The sequence below is a fragment of the Trichomycterus rosablanca genome, chromosome 20, assembly GCF_030014385.1.
Source record: "Trichomycterus rosablanca isolate fTriRos1 chromosome 20, fTriRos1.hap1, whole genome shotgun sequence".
Classification (NCBI taxonomy): domain Eukaryota; kingdom Metazoa; phylum Chordata; class Actinopteri; order Siluriformes; family Trichomycteridae; genus Trichomycterus; species Trichomycterus rosablanca.
This window is the reverse complement of record NC_086007.1, coordinates 16,778,656-16,794,072: the sequence shown is the minus strand read 5'-3', so window position 1 is coordinate 16,794,072 and position 15,417 is coordinate 16,778,656. Positions and strand designations below refer to the sequence as shown.

Genomic DNA, 15,417 nt, shown 5'->3' with positions numbered 1-15,417 from the left:
CGCTCAGTCTGTACCTCGTCAGGGTGTTTCTTAATTTAGGGTTGGATACTGCGCTCAGATAATCTGCTGCACTGTAGTGTCTGTTTAGGGCCAAATAACACTGCATTTTACTTTGAGTTTTAGTTTCAGTTTCCCAATAATTCAGATATTTAGTTCGGAGTTTTTGTGTAATTTGGTTTATTCTAATTGGGTTTACAGATTTCTCCTGTTCCTGAGTCTTTATTGTGTTAGTGTGTGTTAGTGGTGTGTCGGCGTGTGTTATTACAGTGTCTGTGTGTGTTAGTGGTGTATCGGTGTGTGTTAGTGGTGTATCTGTGTGTGTTAGTGGTGTATGGGTGTAGTGACTCAGGACCAGTTGGATGAGGGGACTGGTATGTTTGCTCAGCTCTTGGTGTTTCAGGGCTTTATAATGATAAGATTGGGGGTCGCTCTCATTTAGATGGTTCCAGAAGTTGATTGCTCTTCTCTGTATGTTGATAATTAGTGGAAATCGGCCTAATTCTGCCCTGCACGCATTGTTCGTGGTGTGTCTATGCACCTTTAGGATGCTTTTACAGAACTCTGTGTGCAGGGTCTCTAATGGATGTTTGTCCCAATTATGGAATTGATGGTGTGTAAGCGAACCCCAAACTTCACTGCCATATAGAGCAATCGGTTCAATTATTGATTCAAAAATTTTAAGCCAAATTCTAATCGGAATTTCTACGAATGTTTGACGTTTTATGGCGTAGAAGGCCCTGCGAGCTTTTTCTCTCAGTTCATTTACTGCCGGATTAAAGTTTCCTGTGGAACTGATGTTTAGTCCAAGGTAAGTATAATCTTTAGTGTGCTCAATTTCATGGTGTCCTAATTTATATGTGTGTTTGGTTCCCTGAGATCTGGCTCTTTTCTGGAAGGTCATAATTTTGGTCTTTTTGAGGTTGACTGTCAGGGCCCAGGTCTGACAGTATTGCTGCAGCAGGTCCAGTTTGTGCTGGAGACCCTGAGCGCTGGGGGACAGCAGGACCAGATCATCTGCATACAGCAGGAGTTTAATCTCGGAGTCGTGTAGAGTGAGACCGGGCGTGGCTGAGTGCTCTAACATGGAGGCCAATTAATTAATATAGATGTTAAATAGAGTTGGACTTAAACAGCAGCCCTGTCTCACTCCACGCTCCTGAGAGATGCTCCTGAGAGAACATTGGCAGTGTTCTCTTACTGCCAATTCTTATTCCGCACTGGTTTTCTGTGTACATGGATTTAATAAGATCATATGTTTTACCCCCTACACCACTCTCTAACATTTTATAAAACAATCCTTCATGCCAAATGGAATCAAAAGCTTTTTTAAAATCAATAAAACATGCAAATATTTTAGAGTTATTTTGAACTACATATTTTTCGATCAGGGTGTGTAGGGTGTAAATATGATCGGTAGTGCGGTAATTTGGTAGAAAACCAATCTGACTTTTACTCAGGACGTTGTGTTTGGTAAGGAAGTGTAATAATCGTGAGTTAATTATACTACAGAATAACTTCCCCAGGTTACTGTTCACACAGATGCCCCGGTAATTATTAGGGTCGAATTTATCTCCACTTTTGTAGATGGGTGTTATGAGACCTTGATTCCAGATTTCAGGGAAGGAACCGACACTCAGAACCAGGTTAAAGACTTTTAACATTGCCAGGTGAAATTTGGAGCTGCTGTGTTTGATCATTTCATTCAGGATCCCGTCAGGTCCTGATGATTTCTTTGTTTTTAGTTTTTTAATGTTGTCTTTAAGTTCCTGCTCAGTAATGAGAGAGTCTAGAGGATTCTGGTGGTTTTTAACAGCCCGTTCCAGTTCCTCTAACTTACTAATAATTTGATTTTGTTCAGGATTTGAATCTAATTCTAAATTTTTAAAGAGTGATTGGAAATGGGTTGTCCAGATATCCCCATCCTGAATGGCCAATTCTTCCTGTTCTCTATGTTTTAATTTGTTCCAATTGTCCCAGAATGGATGTGTGTTGATTGATTGTTCAATAATTGTTAGTTGTTTTTGGGTGTACTGAGCTTTTTTGGTTCTGAGTGTACGTTTATATTGTTTGAGGGTTTCACAGTAAAGAAGTCGTGTGTTACTGTTGTTTGGGTCTCTGTGTTTTTAGTTTGATATTTTACGGAGTTCTGTTCTTAGGATTTGACAGATTTGACATACTCTCTCACACACACCATCATACTCTCTCACACACACCATCATACTCTCTCGCACACCATCAAGGTGTTCAAAGGAGGACAGGAAGGAGGAGGAAGGAGGACAGGAAGTCAGATTCCCTGATTGGCTTACAGCTGCCTGCACATAAATTGGTCTACAAAAAACATTTAAATCTGGCAGCAGACCTTTTAACAATGACTTTACACTTTTGTTCTGCTTTGTTGAGCTAGCCATGATATTTCTACTTTCTACCTTTTTTTACAAGGTCACTTTGGTTTGTGGAAATAAATGGTAATGAGGAGGACATGTTTTACTATTTTTGAAAGGAACATACTATTTAACATTGAAAGGAAAACTGACAGCATGGGACATACCAGCATGATTCTGGAAATATTATTTTGTGAGCTTAATGGATAAACACTGACAACTTTTTACTTTCTTTTAATTAGCCAGCAGTTAGAAGGAGGTGACAGTCAATGAAGTTTGGGTGCACTGGAGGCACTTTATGCATGTTTTTGTTCCCTAAAAATTCATATGAAAACTCAAGATCAGTAGAAATTAGACATAGGGATATATTTACTCCAAGAGTACGTCCAACAATCAGAACTGGTCATCCTGGTTGCCATCAGTACAATATACTACATAAACAAATTACCTTCGGTTTGTCTCTTGAAATTTGTTGCTAAAGAATAGCTGTATGCTTTGGAATCATCAGGAGGAAATTATACAGGCACAGACAGCAACTTCAAATTGGTTAACTGACGTATACAGCAATGTCTGATGCGGCTTTGGCTGACATTGTTAATAAGATTCTTCAAACCACCCCAAATGCAGATGAAAGGTACATGCTAGGAGGACTACAGTCTTGCAACATCAGAAAACAGCGCTGGCATTCGCTGCAAGTGCTTGACCCAAATGGACATGCCTTCCGTCACGGGTGTGCAACTGGCCAAAGTATACAATGTTCAAATTCCCAATTAGTTATGGTTATTAGAGTTATTTGTGATAGTAATTAAACTTCATGAAGTATTTCTGATAAATGAAACAATGCAGTAATGTAAAAAAAATGAGGACACCCCATATAATATTTAGATATTTATCATCAAGTTATGGACAGGTCAGGAAATCACTATTAGACTGGTTAACAAAGATCTTGTCCCAAGCAAACAAATGTTTCTTATTTATTGTTGCATGCAGAAACCAAATATTTCAGAACAGTCTCAACAGCAAATAATCTGTCACTCAGGTGGATTAAGGTATCCTTAGCCCTTGTAGTCATACAATGACTGGTGTGGTACTTCTGTGGTCACTAGATGCTGTTGTCGTGTCAACCTCCACACCACTGTCCTCTAAATCTGTGGTGACAAACTAAAAACAAACAAAACAAACACACACACAATGCATTTAGAAAATGTTGGGGGTTAGCCTATTGCCAAACCATGAAATCTAAATGCTACAAATTACTTATTATTATTAATATGCAATATAAACATACTACTTACATTATTTTTAAATAACTTACCGTAAATGTGTAATGGTCTACTGTACACTGCCTTTGATGTAAATGTATTGTGAATCATGAAGCCATTTAGTTTCTGGCCCTCGTGCAACTTTGGTGAAACCAGTTTGTTTCCACATGCCATCAAAAGTTCAATACTGAAAACACAAAAATTGAATTTAGTTTCAAAACCAGTCTATAGCAATTCACCCAATACAATCAAATATTTAGAGAACAGTTACTCAAAAAAGCCAGACTATCCTTAATCCGTCCTTGCCCCTGACTCTGAAGCCTCTGCTCTCTGTGGTTGAGGCTGATATGGAGCTCGCATCACCTGGCTGATGATTCGGATATAAAGCTTCACCGCATTTCTTCCTCCGCGGCCGCATTTAGACTCCTGTCGGGCTGTCCACATTAAATCCACATTTCTGACATTGATGTGGCAGCGGTGGAAAAGTAAAAAATGTTGTTAACAGGCCGATGTTCCATTGATCCTCTCTCGGTCCACTATCCTCTCCACTATCCTCTCCATTGATCCTCTCCTATCAGTAATAATGAGGAAGGCGGGACATGTCTGTGAAATCCCGCGTCTTCTACCAATCAGGTACTGAGAATTTAATATTACTTCCGTTTCAATCAAACTCGTTTCCGTTTCAATCAAACTCTCTCACACAACTATTCTTATTCACATGCACCATCATTCTGTTCCATAAACATGATTATTTGCATTCACATACACTATTTATTACGCTTACCAATGCTATTATTCTGTTTTACATATAATAATATTCTCTTACACATATAGTAGATTTTGTTTTACATACAGTGTTAACGTCCCTTACACAGACTACCAAACTTACATACATATACTACTATTCTCTGTTACACAGATTATCATGAAAGCACATAATGCATGTTTAAGTAGCTATAGTTATCTGTGCAAGAGAGAATAGTGCTTTGTGTTTGAGAGTATGATAGTAAATAAAAGAAAGTGTGATTATGGTTGTAAGAGGGTATAGTAGTATATGTGAAAGAGTATAGTAATTCATGTATGAGAGTATGATAGTGTGTAAGAGTGAGTATGACAGTGTGTGTGAGAGACTATGATAGTGTGTGTGAGAGAGTATGATGGTGTGTGTGAGAGAGTATGATAGTGTGTGTGAGAGAATTCATCTCAGAATTATGGCCTACACGGCCTCTCATATGTCTCTGTTATTGCATATTTATCACAAACAATAATTTCGGATCATTCAGTTTTCTTTGTTTACTGTTTCTTGCTTTTTAAATGTCTGTTTATACTGTAGAATCATGACCTAAACTTAGGTTGGAGACATGTCTGTCTATTTAGTTGTTTGTTTGTCTGAGATCTGCTGAGATCTCCTGGATTAGCACATTTCAGTAGTCTGGCCAGTTGTGCCCCAAGTAAAAGCTAAGTATGTGAACAAGATCAGTCCATGGACACCTGACAGCATTGTGGTTGGATGTAACAAACCAGCTAATCAATCCAGCAGGATACCATAACAGCACAAGAATTGTTTGTTTCTCTTTTTTTCTATCAGCTTATCTTTTTTTCTTAATATTCGCATTATTTTGTTTTCACTTTACTTTAATTTTTCTTTCTTTTCTTTTCAACAGAATACATAAGAGAATTCATTAATATTAGTTTTATTGTAAAACATATTGCATATGTTAAAATGTTTATACATTTTGAACCTATAACATTAATTCCTAATTTACCACATTATTTTAATGTATTCTGGTGCTGGTAGTATACTGTCTGTTTATGTTTGGGTTATAATGCTGATTTCATGATTTCTTTTTCAAACATAATTGTGTTTTCCAATTGGCTCTTCTCATAATGTGTACAAACTAATGCCTAGTCCACTCTGCACGATTTTTGCCCTGATTTTTGCTTGCTGACAAGTTGCCGCTAGATGTGTCAGTTCTGAGGCAAATCACCTTTCGCTCAGGGCTTGGAAATCGGCTCTCGATCGCTATGTTTAAGTTTGTATAAGAATACATCAGCACACACAAGCTTTACAGTATTTGTGACTTATTGTCCATGCCAAACCATAATACCAATGTTGCATTGCAAAAAAAATATTTATTTTACTTCCAACTCTCTCTGCAAAACATGGCCGCATAGACAAAATCCACTCCTTCACCCAGATTCATTTATTTTTCTCCCTTGCTTTTACGCTACACATCAGTGCACAAACAACTTTAATCAATAGCTTCTTGCTGATGTGCATTTTTGGACATGGTATCATTAAACCCTTTGTCACTTCTCGGTTGTGTTTTCATGACAAAACGTAGTCTGGGTGATAGATCGTGTAGTGTGTGACCCCCTATCGCCGATCAGTGGTGTAGTGTGAAAACCACGACTTCAAAGACTCCCAATTACAAGAGATCAAGTTGTGTAGTGTGAACTGTACAGCGATCTGAACAACTTGAAAGTTGTGTGTAACTTGAGCTTCAGTTTGGCTATCAGCTCTTTTTTTTTTGTTACTTTTTTTGTTTTTTAAAAACACAAAGAGTTGTGTTAGTATATTAATAACACATATTTGATTGTTCCATGTTTGACGGCCATTCCAGCTAGTAGTCTTATTGTAATATTCTCTCTATTCTTAACTTATGTCCCATTTCCTGTCACTGTTCCTCTTCTGTGAATTGTTCCTTTGTTTATTGACATCACCTGTTCCACATCAGTCATTGATTAGTATGTGTATTTATGTCCTTTGAGTACCTTTATCATGTGCAAAGTAATGCAGCATGACTTGGCGGCATCGGATGCACTGATACATAAAGTCCCAGAAGTTCTCAATTGGATTTAGGTCTTGGGAACGTGTGGGCCTGTCAGTGGCATCACTGCCTTCATTGTCCAGGAACTGCCTACACACTCTGGCCACATGAGGCTGGGCATTGTCCTGCACCAGGAGGAACCCAGGGCCCACTGCACCAGCATAAGGTCTGACAGGTCTGACAATGGCTCTGAGGATTTAATCTTAATACCTAACAGCATTCGGGGTACCGTTGGCTATCACGTGGAGGTTTGTGCGACCCTCCAAGGATATGCCTCCCCAGACTATCACTGACCCACCACCAAACTGGTCATGCTGAATGATGTTGCAGGCAGCATATTATTCACCATGGCGTCTCCAGACTCTTTCACGTCTGTGACATGTTCAGTGTGAACCTGCTCTCAAACGGCACCAATGGTGGACCTGCCAATTCTGGTGTTCTCTGGCAAATGCCAATAGAGCTGCACGGTGCTGGGCTGTGAGTACAGGTTCCACTAGAAGACGCCTGGCTCTCATGGCTCTCTGGCTCTCATGACAGTTTGTTTAGAAACATGCACACCAATAGCCCACTGGAGGTCGCTATGTAGGGCTCTGGCAGTGTAGGGCTCTATCACCACATGGGTTTGGAAATACTTGACAAACCAGTGTCAATAAACAGTGTTTGTTGCTGCATTTAAAAACTACTAAGATTGTACTAACATTTTACTATTCACAGTGAAAGCCAATGTCAGATTTGTCTACACCAGCTTTTCTCAGCCTTTTGAGTCACCCCAGGCTAAAAATGAATTAAAATATATACACTATGCATAACTTTGATGGCCAGCAAACACACTCACATGGCAATTAAAATAAGGGGGTATGTCATGTACCAGACTGGACTGGAGGTAGTGGTTCCATTTGCATTACAAGTCCACGTGACCAAAAACACAATCCAAGCTCATAGGTCTAGATAACAATGCAGAGTGTCATATCACAGAAAGAAAAAGTCCAAAATACATTTCTGAGGAAAGTCGTCAAATTGAAAACAAGGTCATATACGAATAGGCTAAGTCAGAGTAAGGGTAACACCCAGGATTTCTGTGTAAACAGCAAGGCTTCATAACTCAGACCTGCGGCCATAGGCCTTAATTAGAAAAGCTATGGTATAGTTCCAGTGCAAAGTGTCAATAATGCTCAAGTGACTCTGCCCTCTGGTTGGTGGTGTTTGATGTCCTTTCTGATGTTACAGAACCACCTCAGGGTAAACAACACAAAATGTAGATAAAATGTGATATGAAATCATTAAGAGTAAATGTCATTTTTGCAGAAAACAGCACCTGACTCCGACACCCCAAATTATTACAGCATAACTAAAAGGGAGAGCTAGCAGGATTTCACAGGATGTCAACGCCCACCTAACCCACCGTCAACAAACCTGATTGATCCGAAAGGAGAGGCAGAATGACAGCAACACAACATTCCTGATCACCACAAGTTTCTGTGCCCTAGAACCCCCAAGCTCTGCGCTTTGGTCTGTAGTCTGGGTGGGCAGTTTTGGTTTCTACAGGCCAGAAACCGGGCACAGCCAGAAGCCAACATATAGTGGCCAGCAAAACTGACAAACATGAGAGCACCAGACTGCCCAGACCCCCAGGAACAGAGCCACACATCCCTGGTTTGGAAAGACTCATCAAAAACCTGAGTAAATAAATGTTTTCAATATGTGCTTGAAAATTTAGACTGTGTCTGAATCCAGAGGCAGGGAGATTGTTGTGGAGCTATGTAAGAAAATGCTTTTGCACCAGCTGTGATTTTTTTTAATTCTAGGAACTATAAGTAGTGCTCAATAAGTTGACTTAAATACTGTGGAGCCAGACCATGTAGCACTTTATAGGTTAGTAAAAGTATTTTGTAATTAGTGCAGAATTTAATTGGCAGTGTAGAGATGATAGAACAGGACTAATATGATCAAATTTTCTAGTTCTAGTTAGCACTTGAGCTGCTACATTATGAACCAACTGGAGTTTGTTTATGGATCTACCAGTGCATCCAGTTAGATGAGCATTACAATAATCTAACCGAGTAGTTATAAATGGATGGATTTTGCACCATCATTATCAGATAGTATATTTCTTACACCCCTAATCAGAAAGTTGGGACAGCATGGAAAATGCAGAAATAATTTCTTATATTTACTTTGACTTTTATTACATTGCAGACAGTATGAACCTGTGATATTTCATTTTTTTTTTCTGGTCAACTTAATTTCATTTATTAATAAACATTCATTCCTGCATTTCAGGCCTGCAACACATTCCAAAAAGAAGTTTAGACAGTAAAGCATTTACCATGTTGTAATGTTGCCATTTCTTTTCACCACACTTGGGGCACTGAGGATACCAAGCAATTTAGTGTTTTATTTTGTCCCATTCTTCCTGCAAACACGTTGTAAGATGTGCAACTGTTGGGAGTCAGTGGTTCTCTGGGGTGTTTTGGGCGACCTCTGGTGGCTCATGTTGCCATTACACCAGCTTAATTGGCTCTGCAGCCAACCAATAGATCTCCACCCTGGCTAATTAGGCACACCTGCTTCCCATCCACTCCTCATCTAGCAGCAGTTAAATACTCCTCAGTTCCTCTCAGTCTCCACCAGATCGTCTGCCTATGCCAGTAGATTCTGCTCTGCGCTCCTGGTAGTTTTTTGACCTTCTTCGGATTTTTATATTTTTGAGCCCCTTTGGACTTTGTGTTTTCTTTGTTCCCTGGACTCTGTGTACCTGGTGTTTCTGTCCCAAGCCTCGACCCTCCTGGTTCCGGACTTCTTGCCTCCCTCCTTGCGCCAGCATTCCTGCCAGCTTCTCCAGTCTCCACCCCTGCTTTCTGGTTCCGGTGCTGCTTACCCTCCGTTCTCGTTCTCTGCCTGCTGATCCCCGGCTTCCTCCTGCCACGCTCCCTGCCTCCCGCATCCCTTGTTGTTTTCTCCTGTGTTCCTGCCTCCGTGTATTTTTCCTTTGTCCTTACAATAAATTTATCAAACTTACCCCTGTGTCTGTTGAGTGGTGTTCGCCTTGTGGTTCCTCAAAAACCTTTTTATTGGCCTTGCCAATCGTAACAGTACGATCTGGTCATGGAACCTGCGAACCCACCCTCAGAAGACCAGAGGTCCCTGGAGGCCCTTCTCTGCCATCAAGCCACCCAGCTAGACCAACATGATCAACTGCTTAAATCCCTGATCGAAAGCAATCGCCAACTGATCCAACAGCTGGGGAATGTCTCCAGGCAGGTTGCCGCACTCACCTCCTCCCAGTCAATCTCTCCCTCTGATCCAAACGTCACTCCCCAGGTCCCTGATCGTGTTCATCCAGACCCTGGATTCACCCTGCCGGCTTAGGTACCCTCTGCTCCACCTCAGTCCCTGGCTGAAGGACTTACCACCCACCCTGAGCCTTATCATGGTGAGCTGGAGAAATGCCGGGGTTTTTTATACCAGTGTGGACTGGTTTTCGGTCAACGACCCTTCACGTTCGCCTCGGACGCCAGCAAAATTTCATATATTATCGGGCTCCTTAGGGGAAGAGCCCTGACGTGGGCCGAGGCCGCACAGTCCGTGGTCGGCCCACAGGTAGGCTCGTATGAGGACTTCCTCAGCAGGTTCCGGGCAGTCTTTGACGACCCTAACTATTCTGGGGATGCCGCTAGCCGTCTTTTAAGGCTATGCCAGGGCTCCCGGTCAGTAGCTGACTATGCTGTGGAGTTCTGGACCTTGGCTGCGGACTCTGGCTGGAACGATAATGCCCTTCGCGGGGCTTTTCGTCATGGCTTGGAGGACCGCCTCAAAGATGAGCTGGCAGCCCGCGATGAGCCCACCGAACTTAAGGGGCTTATTGACCTGACCATCCGGTTAGACGGACGTCTCCGTGAGCGCCGCCTAGAGAGAACTACACGCTCTGATGCTCAGACCCCGAGGCCCCTTGCTTACAGACCCATTCAAACCCTGGTTTCATCTGGCCTACCTCCAGAGTGCTCCACCACTAATACCCCGGAACCTATGCAGCTTGGTCGCGCCCAGCTCACCCCTGAGGAACGCTCCAAAAGGCTTCTCTCAGGTGAATGCCTTTATTGTGGTCAGGGGGGACACCTCATCGCCTCCTGTCCGGTACGCCCAAAAGACAGTGCTCGTCAGTAGGAGTGGGGACTCTGACGAGCGCCATCACTAATTTTCCCCCATCACGGCCCCGTTTCCTGGTTCCTGCCACCCTTTGCCTTCCCGAAGGTCCTCTACATCTTTCCGCGTTAATTGACTCAGGTTCTGAGGACAACCTCATTGATGCAGACTTGGCCACCCAGGCTGGCTGCACCTTGGAGCCTCTTGACACTCCTATTACGGCCCATGCCCTGGACGGCCGAATCCTTGCCCGCATCACCCACCGTACCTCCCCGCTGACCCTGGTCCTCTCTGGAAACCACCGCGAGACTATGACGTTCTCTGTCATAAAGACTCCCAAGTCCCCTCTGGTTCTGGGTTTTCCTTGGCTTGCCACCCACAACCCTCAGCTTGACTGGCAGCATGGAAGAATTGCTACCTGGAGTGAGTTCTGCCATTCCTTTTGCTTGCAGTCTGCGGTCCATCCCTCTGGCTCTCGACCCAATCCTCCTCCCTCCAAGGACTCCGTAGACCTCTCGAAGGTACCGTCTGAATATCACGACCTCCGGGAGGTCTTTAGCAAGACCCGTGCCCTGACCTTACCTCCCCACCGTCCATATGACTGTGCGATTGTCTTTACCGGTTCGTCTTTGTATATTTGGATGACATTCTCATCTTTTCCCAGACCCCTGAAGAACACATCACCCATGTCCGCCAGGTCCTGACTCGCCTGCTGGAAAATCAGCTGTTTGTCAAGGCAGAGAAATGCGAGTTCCATGTGGACACGGTTACCTTCCTGGGCTTTGTCATCCGGCCAGGGCTAATCGAGGCAGATCCCGAGAAGATCCGTGCAGTGGTGGAATGGCCGGTTCCCTCTTGCCGCAAGGCCTTGCAGCGCTTCCTAGGCTTTGCTAATTTCTACCGGAGGTTCATCCGGGATTACAGTAAGGTAGCCGCTCCTCTCACCCACTTAACCTCTACCAAGGTCCCCTTTTGTTGGACCCCGGAAGCCCAGTCTGCCTTTGACCTTCTAAAAGGCCTGTTTACCTCTGCTCCCATCCTCGTTCAGCCAGATCCTTCCAAACAGTTCATTGTGGAAGTCGATGCCTCAGACTGTGGTGTGGGTGCTGTTTTATCTCAGCGTTCCGGTCCCGACAACAAGCTTCATCCGTGTGCTTTTTTCTCCAGACGACTTTCCCCAGCTGAAATAAATTACGACGTTGGCAACCGTGAGCTCTTGGCCATTAAACTTGCCCTAGAAGAGTGCAGGCACTGGCTGGAAGGTACAGAACAACCCTTTGTTGTCTGGACCGACCACAAAAACCTGTCCTATGTCCAGACGGCTAAGCGGTTAAATTCCCGGCAAGCTAGGTGGGCGCTGTTCTTCAGTCGCTTTAATTTCACCCTGACCTACCGCCCTGGCTCTCGTAACACCAAGCCGGATGCGCTCTCCCGCCAGTTCTCCTCGGATGAATCCTCCTCCTCTGAGACCATATTACCTTCCGACCGTATCATCGCCAGCGTCACCTGGGATATCAAAACAGCCATACAGGAAGCCCAACAACAAGAACCTGACCCCGGCAATGGCCCCCCTAATCGTCTCTTTGTACCTTCCTCAGTGCGGCCCTCGGTCCTCGAGTGGGGCCACAGCTCCAAATTCGCCTGCCACCCTGGAGCAAACCGAACGGAGTCCCTCCTTCGGAGGCACTTCTGGTGGCCCTCCCTGGAGTCCGACACAAGGGAGTTTGTCGCTGCCTGCCCCGCCTGTGCTCGGAACAAGCCCTCACATCAGTCCCCAGCAGGTCTGCTGCAACCCCTTCCTGTCCCTGGGCGTCCCTGGTCCCACATAGCCCTAGATTTTGTAACCGGCCTGCCCGAATCCCATAGTATGACCGTTATATTAACTGTTGTGGATCGCTTCTCCAAAGCAGTGCGTCTATTTGCACTTCCCAAGCTTCCTTCTGCCTTTGAAACTGCTCAGCTTCTGGTGGACCAGGTCTTTAAGATCCACGGCATACCCCTGGACATTGTATCTGACCGTGGCCCCCAGTTCGTGTCCCAGGTCTGGCGTTCCTTTTGTAAGGCCCTGGGAGCGTCGGTTAGCCTTTCTTCAGGGTTTCATCCCCAATCCAACGGGCAAACAGAAAGAGCTAATCAGGAAATAGAGTCCGCCTTGCGCTGCGTCACAGCCAGTAACCCTTCAACCTGGAGCACCCACCTTGCCTGGGTGGAATACGCCCATAATTCCCTTACCTGCTCAGCTACTGGGAAATCTCCGTTTGAGGCCTCCCTGGGTTATCAGCCACCATTATTCCCAGAGCAGGAATTAGACTTGGCAGTTCCGTCGGTTGAGCACCACATCCGCCGCTGCAGGAAGACCTGGAACACTGTTAGGGCAGCACTTATGAAATCCCAAGCATCCACCCAACTATCTGCCAACCGCCACCGGAGACCCAGCCCCCAGTACCTTCCCGGTCAATCAGTATGGTTATCCTCCCGGAACATCCCCCTGCGCACTGACTCCAGGAAACTGGCACCTCGATTCATTGGCCCCTACAAGATTGATAAGATCTTCAGCCCCACTGCTGTCCGCCTCAAGCTCCCGAGGCACATGCGGGTCCACCCCACTTTCCACGTCTCCCAGCTTAAACCTGTCCGCCACTCCATTCTGTGCCCTCCTTCCGAACCCCCTCCACCCACCCTACTCATCGAAGGTCATCCAGCCTACACAGTCCGCCGCCTTCTTGATTCCAGACGCCGGGGCCGAGGCCTACAATATCTTGTGGACTGGGAGGGCTATGGGCCTGAGGAACGCTCCTGGGTTCCCCGCTCAGCCATCTTGGACCCCCAGCTCATCCAGGAATTCCACCGAGCCAACCCTGACGAGCCGGGTAGGTCACCTAGAGGCGCCCGTTAAGAGGGGGGGTACTGTTGGGAGTCAGTGGTTCTCTGGGGTGTTTTGGGCGACCTCTGGTGGCTCATGTTGCCATTACACCAGCTTAATTGGCTCTGCAGCCAACCAATAGATCTCCACCCTGGCTAATTAGGCACACCTGCTTCCCATCCACTCCTCATCTAGCAGCAGTTAAATACTCCTCAGTTCCTCTCAGTCTCCACCAGATCGTCTGCCTATGCCAGTAGATTCTGCTCTGCGCTCCTGGTAGTTTTTTGACCTTCTTCGGATTTTTATATTTTTGAGCCCCTTTGGACTTTGTGTTTTCTTTGTTCCCTGGACTCTGTGTACCTGGTGTTTCTGTCCCAAGCCTCGACCCTCCTGGTTCCGGACTTCTTGCCTCCCTCCTTGCGCCAGCATTCCTGCCAGCTTCTCCAGTCTCCACCCCTGCTTTCTGGTTCCGGTGCTGCTTACCCTCCGTTCTCGTTCTCTGCCTGCTGATCCCCGGCTTCCTCCTGCCACGCTCCCTGCCTCCCGCATCCCTTGTTGTTTTCTCCTGTGTTCCTGCCTCCGTGTATTTTTCCTTTGTCCTTACAATAAATTTATCAAACTTACCCCTGTGTCTGTTGAGTGGTGTTCGCCTAGTGGTTCCTCAAAAACCTTTTTATTATAGGCCTTGCCAATCGTAACAGCAACAGTATGGAGTCATCGTTGTCGCTTTTTTTGTTTCAAAATTCTCCACACATTCTCTATTGGGGACAAAACAGGACTGCAGGCAGGCCAGTCCAGTACCCGTATCCTCTTTTTCTAATGTTTGCAGCATGTGGATTTGCATCGTCTTGTTGAAAAATGCATGGACGTCCCTGGAAAAGATGATGTCTTGAAGGCAGCATATGTTTCTCTAAGATCTCAATGTACAGTACTTTTATGCATTAATGCTGCCATCACATAAGTGTAAATTACCTTTGCCAACGGCACTGACACAATCCCATACCATGACAGACCCTGGCTTTTGGACTTGTTGCTGATAACAGTCTGGATGTTCCTTTTCGCCTTTGGTCTGGAGCACACAGCGTCCATTTTTTTCCAAAAAAGACCTGGAATGTCGATTCATCTGACCACAATACATGCATTACTAGCCCTAAATTGCCCCCGTCCCAACTTTTTTTTGGAATGAGTTGCAGGCCTAAAATGCAGAAATGGAGGTATATTAACAAATGAAATGAAGTTGAGCAGACAAAACAGGAAATATCTTGGGTTCAAACTGTCTGCAATCAAATAAAAGTCAAAGTAAATGTAAGGAACACTGCATTTTTATTTTATTTGCATTTTCCATACTGTCCCAACTTTTTCTGATTTTGGGTTGTACCATGGTGTACATGCGAGGAGAAATATGGTAGAGGTAATTCTGAAGGAATAGTAAGAGTGTAATGTGAATGATAGTCTATATGTTACATAGTTGATTTGTCTGATTACTTTAGGGGGAGTGCAGATCCACATCTCTTGACTAAGCTTTTTGTCATCTGATCACTTGTCTCCTCCCAGACTTTGTAAAATTTTCCTGAACCAGTGGCCCACTGCGGGCACAACTAAAGGCTTACCTGACCAGGGGAGGAGTGGAGGCTGGTACACTGGCACACTGTGAAACAGTGTCAGACCTGTGGAAGATTGGGATAAATAGTCCTGGGCGTACTTGGCCCATGGTAGAAAGTGGCTACAGTTTTGTTGATTGTTCATGCAGTATGTTCAAAGGAAACCTACTATGAGAGCTTACAGATTATAAGAGCTCCTTAAGTCCAGTTTTAAAAAAGACAAAAAACAAATGTGGCACTGCCTCATAGTTTTAGTAGTGAAAGAGGGACCAATGGTAACGAATACTAGCTCTTGATTGTTATGCCACTCAATTCCTAGTAGCCTACATAAGTCCC

General features: G+C 44.7%; 1 protein-coding gene and 1 long non-coding RNA gene across 3 annotated transcripts in view; one reads left to right on the top strand and one right to left on the bottom strand.

Moving 5' to 3' along the window:
• The window catches only part of LOC134334104 (collagen alpha-2(IV) chain-like), a 60,423-nt gene that overhangs the window by 9,468 nt on the left and 35,538 nt on the right, over window positions 1-15,417 (top strand). The window lies entirely within an intron of this gene.
• On the bottom strand, window positions 3,343-3,828 carry LOC134334765 (uncharacterized). The gene is made up of 2 exons (XR_010015524.1): window positions 3,697-3,828; window positions 3,343-3,542 (listed from the first exon to the last, which is right to left on the bottom strand). It is a non-coding gene; the product is annotated as an uncharacterized LOC134334765 (long non-coding RNA).